This window comes from Rhea americana, unplaced genomic scaffold (genome assembly GCF_003343005.1).
Source record: "Rhea americana isolate MKP2758 unplaced genomic scaffold, rheAme1 scaffold_21, whole genome shotgun sequence".
Lineage (NCBI taxonomy): Eukaryota > Metazoa > Chordata > Aves > Rheiformes > Rheidae > Rhea > Rhea americana.
The window spans coordinates 5,737,708-5,750,464 of NW_028186258.1; positions in this window are offsets into that span (position 1 = coordinate 5,737,708).

Genomic DNA, 12,757 nt, shown 5'->3' on the forward strand with positions numbered 1-12,757 from the left:
AGCGCGGCGGCCGCGCGGCTGCCGAGGCTTAGCCGTGGCTCCCTCCTGCAGCCTTGCTCAGCGAGTCGCTACGGAAGAAGGTTGCGGGCACGTGTTTGGACTGCTGGGTTCCTTTTGTCTGGAAAGAGCTGGAGGGGAACCAACACCCTGAAAATATTTCCGCATGGGAAACCAGCTAAATTTTTAGCATGCCRTGCTCCCTTCCACCCCGGCTCTCGTCTGCGCGGGTTAACAAGTCGGTCCTGCCTCTGCCTCGTCTGAGTGACAAGTCAGATGAATGGGAAGCCTTGCGGAGCGGCCAAGGCGTTCGTGCGGCGTGAACGTGGCAGCGTGAACGTGGCWGCACTCCGCTTCCGTGCGCGCGCGTTAGCGAGTGGGAGGACGAGAGCTACAAACCCCGAGAAATACCGCGCTCCTGCCGCGCAGCGCGGGGGTGGCTGCAGGTGCTTTGCCGCCTCCGTCGCTCGGCATACGAGCGCAGACGTGCGGTTCGCTTGCTGGTCCTTTTCCTGAAAACAATGAGAGCAAAAAAAGCAAATAACAATTAAAAGCTGATCTTTATTTCACMAAAGCCTTGACTTCTGCAAGGTGCTCGGACACGAAGCCCATAAACACAGAAGAGTTCCAAAGTGGGATGCTAGATTTAAGTATATAAATTATGCTTTACTTTTCAGTTGTAGTTTATAGATCTAACAGTGGCTTTGCAAAATCACCCTCTAAATTAATGTCASCATTAGGGACGGCAGAATGAAGCCAGGTAAACTCTAAAGCAGATTGAAGCCTCATTCAGAAAAACTGAATTGAGCATTTAAGTTTAATGAGGTTCAAAAACTTCTAATTTAAAATACATGTTTGTTCCTCTGTGCTTTGGGGGTTTGGACAGAGTGAGAAAATGAGATACTGAAGCAGCAAGAGAGAAGCTATTTCCATAGATTTTTAAACCTATCAAGTCTTCATTAATATTATTTATTTGTATTGCTGTATTGCCTAGGAGAGCTGCTCACGGGCCAGCGTTCTGCAGCAAGTGCCAGGGTACGTGTTCGGGGAGCTGTAGCCAGGGGCAGCCTTCCTCCCCGGCACGGAAACCTCCTCCCGCAGCGCTGCCCGTCCGGCCGTGCAGCAAGAGAAGCAAAGAGGGGGGATGAGGCTGGTGGGTTCCTGCGGCCGGTCTCCCCCAGCCGCGAGGAGCCCAGCAGCCGCAGGGCACCGCCGCTCCCCGCGGCCTGCGAATGAGAAACCCTGCAGCACCTCTCCCGCTCAGAGAAGGTACATTAACCGAATTCACTAATGAAACCCCATATCCAAAACGCCACCTTTAATACGAGAGTCTTACTCCTCCCCCCATCGCCACCTCCCTGGGTTTTTGCAGAGAAAACGGCGGTGCCTGCTGGCCTGCGAGGAGTCACTCTGGCTCACGAAGGGTTACAGAGACGCAGCCAAGGCAGACAATCATTTTCTGCCCAAGCTATCTTTTTTAGTTTAAAAATGTTCTCTATTCTTTTGAAATGCATGAAGTAGATTGTGGGAGAGCTAATATTATATTCCACTACTGAAAGCTGGTGGAGTATTTTACATTGATGTCTGGCTCTAGTGATTTTCTAAGGATTTTGAATTCATTAAATTCAACCATTGAATAATCTCCATTCGTGGCGGAAGGAAGGCAAAAGTGCTTATGCTCCTCAGTAGCAAAAAAGCATGTAGTCTTTTCTTAAGTGCAAAAGCTATCTGACCATTATGTGCAGTAAGGTTGCCCATTATGAAACCTTTGATCTGTGGACTTCGCTTATGATACAGCCTTATAATATTGGCATTGAATTTAGCAATAAAAGAGCCTTTTGCAGGGTGTTTTGCACTGCAGCAGCATCCCACATCCGCAATCAGAATTAAGACCCGATTGTTCAAAGCTCTAACCCGATGCGGAGGCTCACGACMCTCAGAGGAGAGAGCCCCACATCTTCACGCTCTAATTCAGCGTGCCAGGCCGTGCAGCGCAAGGGCGGGTGTCCAAAGCCAGAAATACATTTTTTTTTAAACACTGGAAAAGCAGAAACTTGAAACAGAATTGTTTCGATTCCTTGGTGTTGCTGTTCAAAGCTTTAAATGTAATCCTCTGCCTGATCATTTTATTCCTGAACTGAGTAATGGTTACTTTGGAGATAAAACTTTGGTTTGAACGGAATTTAGTGAGAGCTGTCACTGATGAAGTCTTGCCCCAGAGACACCACTGGTATCAGAAAAATAACAAAAATGGCAAGATTTTACCATTTAGGATTGCTGCTTCTGTTGGTAAGTGCCAAATGCATTGACACAGCATTTAGTTTTAGAGGGTATTGCATTAAGCTTTTTTTTAATCTAACATCTAGAAAAATAATCGTAGAATTTTGCTAAAAGAAACTGTTGGAGATTGTTCTAGAAAAATTCAAGAAAGTTCTTTCTCAGGATGAAAATAATCAATTAAATGGAGCTTTTGATGTAGACACAGTCTAACCAGCATCAAAGCCTCAAATAGCTATTTCATCCTCCCTTGTCCTTTCTCAGTTTTCAGCTCTATGGCTGTGAGAATGAGTTTTAACATCTAGGAATGTCCTGAAGCTCTATGTACACCGGTATAATTGACTGTTGGCATCTCCTATGGGTCTTGATTTCTTTCCTACCTAATTTGATGCTAATAGTAGGAAATAAATCATGCTTAATCATTTAATTCAGATTATACTGTATATGAAGAACGGGAGAAATGTTTCATATAGTTTATGCAGTGTCAAATGGTTTCCTCCTCACACAGAATGACGGTGGGATTCAGCTCAACATACAATTTTAGCAGTAGAGCTTCACAGGTACAAAACCTTGCAGGCATAAGGAACATGGCAGAAGGTATCAGTCTTGTCACAGGTACCTTTAAGTAGGACTATTAAAGTTATTTATGAAACTCTGTTCCTCTATGCTTTGGTTCAAATCATGGTAATGTGCTACCTGCTGAATGATGTTAGCAGACCTTTGCGAAGCTGGGTCCAAATGACTTGCCAAGCTCGTAGAGAAAGTCTGTGGCAAAATAAATGCTGAACTTTCTTCTTCTGAAGCCTGGTATGATGCCTGACCCACAAACCCATCTATTCCTTGCATTATTATTCATTAAATATTTTAAGGATGTAGTGCCTTTCATCTCGGAGGACCCAGCGCTGTTCGGAGGATCCCYTTCCGCCAGCCTGGAGAGCTTGACAGACAAGTCGCCATCAGATTTCACAGCAATTTAGTCTAGCAAAAAGTGAACTTGAATTATGTTTGAGGAGCTAAAAGGCAGAATTTCTTCTTTTCTCCTATAAGAGCTCATCTGAAGTCAGCACGAACGGTTTCAGATTGTCCCTCAGAGCTGAAGAAACAATCATCTTAAAGGTAAAATATTGTCATTCACTTGCCATTTGATGGCACCAGTTTGGCCTTGATTCTATTACTCCTTTCAATATATTAAATATTCTTTGGCTTAGTCACTGGAAGCAAAGCAACACAACTGCTTTCTAATAAATAAAATGTGCTCAGAATCAACTCTGAAGCTTTCAAGATAACTCCATTTCAAGTTTGCCAAGAAGCCAGATGCTGCTATTGGAAACGTAGCTGCCATGGTTTGTCATCTGAGCCTAGAAATTGATATCCAAGAATGATATGATGAGACAGACTTGATGACAGCCCTGCTCTTTCTATAAATAATTTGAAGAAAACATTTTTCTTTTCAAAAAAAGTGAAAAATCTCTCTGCTAGAGACTTACACAGCAAACCAGAAAATTAAAAAGGATAGACGTGCTGTGTTTGAATAGAGCCATCAAAAGAACACACAATATACACAATTTATATAAAAATATACAGCTGATTTCCATATTTTACACTGTATTGGCTATGCTTTTCCCACAATATCTATAGTTATGAAAGTCATTATCTTTTTGACGATGGAGAAATGGCATGTTATTCATTCGATCATGTCAAATGTCAAAGCAAATTACGAATACTTATCCTTCAAATACTTACCTTCCTGGTAAGATATTAAATATCAATAGAATTCACATTCAGCTACAGAATGAACGAATATTGCCCCCATCTCACAAATCTAAAGTTCACTGTGCCTATTATCYGTTACACAATTTCTTCTCTCAAGTCCTACCTCTTGTCCACATATTAAAGCCTGGAAAATTCATTACAGTGTTAAATGCCACCCTGAAGATTTTCTGGAGTATGAGTTAAAACTATGATTGGGATTTGCTCGTGAGATGTTCAGAGGGGAATTAAAAAGGGAGCAGGAGAAAGAAGAGGGGGTTAATAGGGCTAGAGCCGTAGTTTTGCAGGACATTTCACCGGACTTAGAGACGCCGTGTCCCGATGAGACTCAATGGGAAGTTTCTAGCACAACAGACCTTCTTGAAGCGCAGTGAAAAACTCATTATCTTTTTGGCGAGGGAGAAATGGATGTGCCGACCGAGGCTTAGCCCAGGCGAGGCACTACCGGCACGAGCTGCGTTCGTTCTCAGCGCAGCRCCCGGAGGGAAATGAGAACCACTGGTTGTTCTTCCTTGGGAATACGCTGGAGGAGGGTACTCTGCGGAAGGAAAAAAATTGCATTTTAGGCTCTCGCGTTCCACCCAGTCTCAGTCAGCTCTGAGCAATATTTATGCACCTGTAAACACCCCAGCAACAGGCTATTTATACTATACAAATAAACACACTTGCAGATACTCCACGCAAACCTACATGAACTTCAGACAGACGAGAAGCTGAACTAGGAAGTAGGATGTCATCGTGACTGATTACACCTCTAAGGTCTCTCCTGGAGCACGCGTGTTCCTACGCGCATCCTGCTCATCACTGCCGGCATCCCAGAGAACCAATTCCTAATCAGGCCACAAACAAAGAAACATTAGTGTCTGTAATGGCCTAAAAAAACAAAAMCAAAAAAACCCCAAACCCCCGTTTCGAACAAATGTTCCTTCTGCTCAGAGCTCAGGGGGCGCGTGCCGGAGCGGAGCACGGAGCACGACGCAGAGCAGCACAGCGAAGCTTGCTGAAGTCACGGAAGTGTAAAATGAGGCAGTCTGCCGGGGAGCTTATTGCCTCCAAAACCAATGCTGTCACCCGGTGCACCCAGAGGGTGGGGAGAATCGCTCCCGACCAAGGAAAGGGGATTGCTTGCTGCACTTAGATTGCATTTCAATCTGAAAAGAGGGTCTTTGGAGGAAACGTTAGGATGGGGATTGAGAGAGACAGGTTTTTAGGGTAAGTCTTAAATATTTAGGTCAATCATGATAATATTCTACGCCAAATTTATCTCCTGATCTGCCTAAAGTAACTTCCTGAGATCGAGATCAATTTTGAGCAGGAATTCTGTTGCCTAGTGAAAAGATTTTCTTACTAGAATTTCAGCCAATTACTCACCGGAGATGTGTTCTTTAGGGAGCACGCTCCTGTAGCTCACTTTGAAAAGTTTATAAACACTCAGTCTGTTAAGAGAGGAAATTGGAAGGTAAAATTAAAGCTAGCCATTATTTCTAAGAGGTTAATGATCAAACAAGCACCCAAAAGAGCAAGCTTGTCTGATCTTCCCTGTGCTCTGGTTCTTGCGCTTCTGCAAAACAGACCAGGAAACTCAGATCAACCTGCTGCAGTACCGGCAGTCTCTGGCGTTGAGCGCACCTTACCAAGAATGATCCTCAGCACGTGTTCAACCTTGGTTAATTGCACGCTAGAAGATATCCCCCAACCCCCCCCCAAACATGCTAGTGGCAAGAACAAGTGAAATTCTTAGGCTCTTGGGAGAGCTGAATTAAAGTTTTCTTTGAAGGACAGGAAGAGGAAAGTGGCAAAGGTACGCGTGACTTACCGAGTCAAAGCACATTCTGCCCCAAACTCCGTAACATATGGATCCAAAGAGCTGTGTTTGCCACGAAGTCCCCTTGCGGAGAGAGAGTTGAAACGGGTAATCAAAGCATCACTGCAATACTCCGAGCTCCACAGGACGGAAATCATCTAAATCGAGCGGCTTTGAACCTCTCCCAATCAAGGGTTTCTCATTTCATTGCTCTTCTCTGTCTTCAATGCAATTAGTTTTTCAGAGAGAGCCCAGCCAGGGAGGGAGAGGCAGCAGGTAAAGCAAAGGAAGACACAAGCGGGAGTTTTGCCCTCAGCTCCAGCAGGAAGAGGAGCACACCTTTAACTACGCTCCTGTTCCAGGAGCTCGTTAAGACGGGCTAATGGCTTTGACTCTTCCAGCAACTTCTGCTTTCAGTTCTAAATTCTGGCTATTCTAGCTGATTTCGGTAAAAAGCTAAACTGAGAACTATTTTCATGCTTGTCAATACTGTAACCTCTTCCTCTCTGGGAGACTCGCAGCAGCCCGACCTGCAGCACCAGACCCAAAGGCTGCCTGTGAAACTGCTGATAGCTCTCAGCACAGAAGCAACTTGAAACGAAGGTTCACGTACGCTGATAGAAAGAGGCTCCAAGCAAGAGAAGCTGAAACACACTGACGTACCCAGAGTCATAAACCAAAGATACGTAACAAATCGGAGGCCTTCTGGTACCAAGGAAAGGACGGACGCAGCTGGTCAGAATATGAGCACACAATTAACCCAATTTTTCTTGACAATTCTTGCTAGACTAGAAATGATCTCTGCTATCCAGGTCCTACCAATTGCAGTTCTAGTGCCACGTTGTATAGTCTCCATACCTACGATCTCCCTGCTCAAATAGACGTGGTGTCCTTTACTATAACGTTCTGCCGCCTTCTTGAGGAGCTGCCACCACATCCTACCCCGAGCTGGGTGCGCTCCCTGGGACAGGGGTTGTCAGTCCCCTTGTGAAACACCTCAGTTAACGAAGTTGTTTAGCCTAACGGAGCCGGAACTGGGCACCGAGGCACCTCTGCAGCTCTGACCCCTTAAGATCACAGAGGTAGGATGTGCATGCAACATGTTTAATGATATGTGAGCAATTATGTGCAGAAAAGCCAAACTTATGGGTCTCCCGGACAAGGAGAACACAGTGCAAGAAGTCTGAATATTTGTTTTCTAATTTTGTGGAATTCTGAATTATGTAAGGATACTTCTTTTTTTGCTCAATTTAGTCCTTTATGAACAGAGTAAGCAGCATTAACACCGAGTCCTGTGTGTTTGAATGCATCAGTCTTCTTATTTATAGCATGATGAATAAAAGATACTTCTGATAGTTGACTTGCTGCCTCATAAATATACTGTTTTACTTAATGGTGCCTTGGTGGAAAGCAGCAGAGCCCCGACACGAGGCAGCGGAGCGTGGTGTAAGCAGATACATGGAAGGTGCACCTCCACCCCCTTAGCAAACTCGTGTTCGCCGCCGGGCGATAGCGACGAGGAGCGGGCGAGGAAGAGCGGCGGCACTGCCAGAGAGCTCAGCTCGGTGGAGGAGCCGCCTTCGGGCTGCGACTTCCCGGCACTGCCCCCGGTGCTGTTCCAAGCAGGCTCAGCGGGGCCCCGGCGTAGCCCGGAGCGCCGGGAAGATCCGGCCGGACCGGGAAGGGCCGCGCGTCCCGCTAGCGCTCGGCGCGACGCCGAGCGGCTCTGCGCCAGGCTCCGGCCACGCGCTGGGCATCCGTGCACGTCTCCCAGACGTTTTGGTTGCGCGCTTCGCCCACGGCGACGTGGACGTAAGCGTTTTTGGACAAGCTGCTCCACCATAAGCCTTCAGCAGTAACCTCTAAACGYAGAAAAATTTGTAAGAGGAAGTTAGCGCGGCCAGCCCACTGCAAACGCGAAGCAAATCAAGATAACGCAGGAGAAACACCCGCAAGCTGCTTGCACCCAAACTCGTTAGAAAAACCCTCGGAGACCCCTGGAAAGACGGCGCAGACCGCAAAGCAAACCGCCGCCCCGTGTCGGTGCCCCGAGAGCCGCGTTTCGGCAAAAACGGTCGCTGCAGCCAGGGAAGCGCCGAAGGCTGCGCGACTCCCGACACGGGAACCGCGGGCAGAGCAGACCGCTCCAGAGGGGCGAAGCGCCGCGGGCCGCCGAGCCCCTGCCCCACCGGGCAGGGCTCATCAGCCTGCGAAACTGGGGGCGAGGGGGAAGGTTTTGGATAAAGACGACACACTGCAGCAGCAGGAGCTTGGAAAGCCTTGGCAAAATATTTAACACACAGAGAGAGAGAAAATAAAAAACGCTTGCCGATTGCTAGCGTTCCTGATTCAGGTTATTAGATCGTTACGGCCGCTGCTATTAAAAAGATGCTCTTGTCCGAGCGATCCGCACGGAGGAGGGGTGGAATACACCTACAGGCTTCCAGCGTGCTTTTGTTTTGCTGATGGAGGGGAAAATCTTCCTTTCATGGGACTCAGTGAAATAATTATTTATCTCTATTAATAAAATAAGTAAAGTGCTGCTTATTTTTGTGAGCCAATAAATATACACCTAGGAAATTGCCTAGATAAATCTCTAGATATTGTTTTAGGTTCATCACGTGCATGTTGATCCAACTAGTTTTTTTCTTCCTTTTTTTTTTTTAAAAAACTTATCTATGAAGAAACTAAAAAAAAATATAAGGCTGAAGTTTCAGAAAAAAATAAAAGTGATTAGCTCTCCACTGAGCTTCATGCAGCAATGGCATCATGTGACTTATTCTATTATAATTTACATAGTGGAATGAGAAAATTGCAATACCTATTCAGGTTGAGAGTRTAAATATCCTCTTTTTTAATAGCTGACATCCATTGCAAGGTCAACATCTACTGTCATACATCACAGTCAGGCTCATTAAAAATGGCACGTTATAAAAAAAAAAAAAGAGAGAAAACCACGCTTTCAGMTGGGTGATTTTGTTTTGGCAGAAAGTGACCACTTTCCTTGAAATTCATGCATCTTAGAGAAACTTGGAAACCCCAAATACGAGTATCTGATCTTTCCCCCACCGTAGCCACCCAAAATTCCTTTCTTGGCATTATTTAGGTGAATCTTATCAGATTATAGCAAATAATTTTTTTTTGCCAGAATTTTAACATTTTCCACAGGAAAAACACAGTCTCTCTGCTGGAGAAGCTGCCAGATGTTGACTTTTACCCATAACTGGGGCGCTGCTAACGTCTCTATAAAAAGGAGCGATCCAGCCTTAGGAGCGTAAAAGTGGAAAATAACCAGGGGCGGGGGTCGCGGTCAGGAACTCGAGCCCCCTCTCCGAGGGGCGTCCCAGGGCTAACGGGAGCGCCCGCGAGCCTCGCGCGCTCCCAAACCGCTCCGTCCTGGAGCGCCGCCCCGGCGGGCAAACCAAGCGGGGCCGCCTGGGCGGAAAGGACGAGTTCCCGAGCGCCGGCTGCCGCGAGACCCCCGCGGGGCTCCAGCAGCGCCTTCGACGGCGGAACGAAATTTAAAGCCCAGATCTTTCTGCTTGTTCCTTTAAGCTATTCCATTCCCTTTTATGCTCTTCCTCCTTGCACACATCTGTCTTCCTCAAAGCTTAACCATCTCTGACACACCTGACCTTTCCATTAGAGTGCAACGGTTAGATGCGAAGGAAAAAAAAACCCTCCACCTACAGCACGTAATTCGCTGTTTTGCTAGTCCCACGCCTGCAGATTTTCCTGCTGCAGGAAGCAAGGCGGTGAGCAGCCTTTCCTTCTCCTCTGCAAATGGAACCGCCATCCTGCCGCGTGGGAACRGCGGCTTATCTTCGTTTTGTCAAATTAGACACAAATGTCGGTTATTAAAGTTTTTTTTAAAAAAAATGCTCCTGGAAGAATTAGGACAATACTGTCTCAGAAACATCAGGAGTTCAGAAATTAATGCAAGACCTCGGAGATCGCAGATACCCCGTTAAACTTTCTGGGCCGGTTACATTCCGTTAATGCTGGAGAGCTATTTAAAGACTCAATTAAGACTTTTTTCCGTATTCAGTTATTAACTGTTACACCTATTCAACAGTCATTACTCTGATCAGGGCCATTAAATCCGCGTGAGCAGGGGTCRTTCCAGCTGTCCACGCATGCAAAGTTCCTTCGCTTTCATCCAGAAGATCCGACGTGATCACGTCTTGCTGCGTGCGYGGCTGGAGTTTAAGGCTGTGTTCTGCATACAGTGGAGCACGTACAGCTCTGATTTAGAAGTTTTGAAGAATAATTTCTATGGAAACTGATGCCGTCGTTGGAGAGAATTTGAGGCTGAGGGGAATTATTGCTAATAGAGTCTGACCTCAACAGGCTGCAACGCAGGCTGGCATTTCACTCAGTAATATTTGCATCAAGCCCACAGCTCATAGCTACGCGAGAACATACCRATTCACCATTTAAAGAAGCCACTACATCCATTAGTAAATTATTTTAGTGGTTAATTATTATCAGGGGTCCGTGCTTCGTCCCCAAAGACCAGGAGCAATGCTCAAAAGCTGCTCCGTGCACACAAAACGTTTGCATGTGACGGAATACAGTGGGAGAAGCAAAGCAATTGCTTCTGTTGTTATTATTCRCTGCAATTTCTCTAGCTGCAGAGCCGTCTTGTCAGCACAGGGGTTGGCAGCGAAGGAAGGGACGCGTTCTCCATTAAAGTTTGTCARAGAACCTTTGATATTTTCACTCACTTCCCCTCCCCACCCGTTTATTTTGCAACTCAAAGAAATAAAAGCTATCAGGTAGCAGAATTTCCAATTCACTCTTTTATAGGTGAATAWTGCTTATTTTGCAACTAGCATTTTGTCTCCTCTGCACTCTCCGTGTCCCGTCCCATCCCCCCTCCCCGCCTTTCTTGCTTATTGGGTTAAGCTTGGTTTCAGRGTAGCAGAAAGCATCCGAGGGCCGTTACCCTCCCGAGCCCGTCGGGGCTGGCAGCAGCCCCGGTGCCGAAAGCGGTGCGCCTCGCCCCGCGGGTCCGCGCCGGTCCGACTGCTGCGGCCGAGGGGGTGGGGGAAGGGAAATGATGCAAGACTAAGTGAAATAATGCAGAAAGGGGGAAAAAGGAAAACCCCACAAACGTTCATAGGAATCTGGGGATTTTTTTTTTAAGTAAATAGAGTAGGGGGTTCTTTTTCAGAGGTTTTGCCAATGGTTGAAGCAGAAGGTAAACCCAAAAGCCCTGCCCAAAAGCTTTTTGTTCAGGAGGCAGGAGGTTAGGACAGTAACAGCAAATCCCCCAGGCAATTTCCAGAGCTCTCCTCCAGGCGTAGAGCATAGCCCGGCCCTCTAAGCTCCCTGCCGCGCTTAAARCATCATCTCTGTTCCCGGATAACCCCCAAACCCACGGTGACTAATGAATAAGAAAACAACGAGGTTGTTGTTTTACTTCCCATTTCCAACACTCACTCTGCATTAGCTTCCATCATTTCACGTGGCACTTGACGTAACGCGATGTGGCAGAACGTACCCCGCTCGAGAGGTGAGCCCTGACGCGACGCAGGACGGATGCCTTGCACCGAAACTGCTCCCTCCTTGCCTTTACTGCCTTTGATCCACGCTTTCTGGTGGTGATAGGCTGTTAAATAAATAGAAGTGATATTTATGCATTGTTTTTCTGCAGCTTGCATCCTTTTTATTCAGCGCTCTGAGCAGAGAGTCTTGCTGACAAATATATAAATTCCATTATCAATTAATGATTTTAGCCCTGTGTCCTATACTCGCTTTACTCCCCGGTGCCAGCTGTACACATTAGCCTGGGTAACACTCAAGGATAATTGTATTTTGTTTATTTGTTTTTGGGAGCAATGGTATTCACTGACAGGCAAATCCCAGTCCTTAGCAAAGATGCAATTCTGTTTTCAAATTTAGTCTGCCATGAGACGARCTAGAGAAACACACGCTGTCTTTGCTCAAGGTGAAACTTTGTCCTTTCAGGCTTATTTTTTCTCCCTCCCCCAAAAAAGGCATTTTCCTTAGCACCTAGGTTTTTGGCAGGCCTTGCGCTCCTAGGAGCGCRATATCTGCAGACTCTTAACCCGTTCAGTCACGCTTTAAAGCCTCATCCTTATTACATTCTGCAATCAAAAGCAAGACCTTGTTCTTTATGATACGTATCAGGCCCAGCACGCTATACAAGTGGTCAGCATCACACATCCTGGAACGGTCTCAGGGTACAAATACATGCTCGAAGAACTATTTTACTAGTGGTGTTTTCAATAGTGGTCATTAACTTCAGGTACCTCCAACTCTGAGGGAGCTGAATTAGTTTTTGGGGCATGAGTACCCTGGACCTTCACAGCAGGAAACTCAAGCCAGATACCCTCAGGGATCCAGGGAAATCAATGCCTGGTGCCCCTGCAAGTCCTCTGTGGAAGAAAAACATTAGATTAACACTGGAAGTGCAGGCAGAGGCGGTACCGCACGAGCAAGGCTGCAAAATAAAGTAAGGGGTGAGCTTCATGCAGCCTCTGTCTTCTGCCGTTGGAGACATAGAGCCTTTCTGAACAGCCGTGACCATCCTACACGTTAGCTAAGGAGACACGAGACACAGTTGGCAAGACACATTAGCATCTTCCGCTCTGATAATTAGTTTAGTGAAAAATTGTGTTATCTGTTTGGTTTCACTGGAGACCAATTGCAGTCTTAAAGGAGAAGGGGGAAAAAAAAACAAAAAAGCTCACACTAGGTGCTTTTAAGACAACAATAAACTTAATAGTGTTCCCAAACTAAGTTTAAAAACTATTCAGTACATGTGTAATTAGCACAAATCAGGTTGGAGGCCGAATGCATTATTTAGTAATGGAATTAAACTTGCTTGGAAAGAGAAAAAAAAGTCCATTAAAATCCACAGAATGTGCAAGTGTCGAGGCA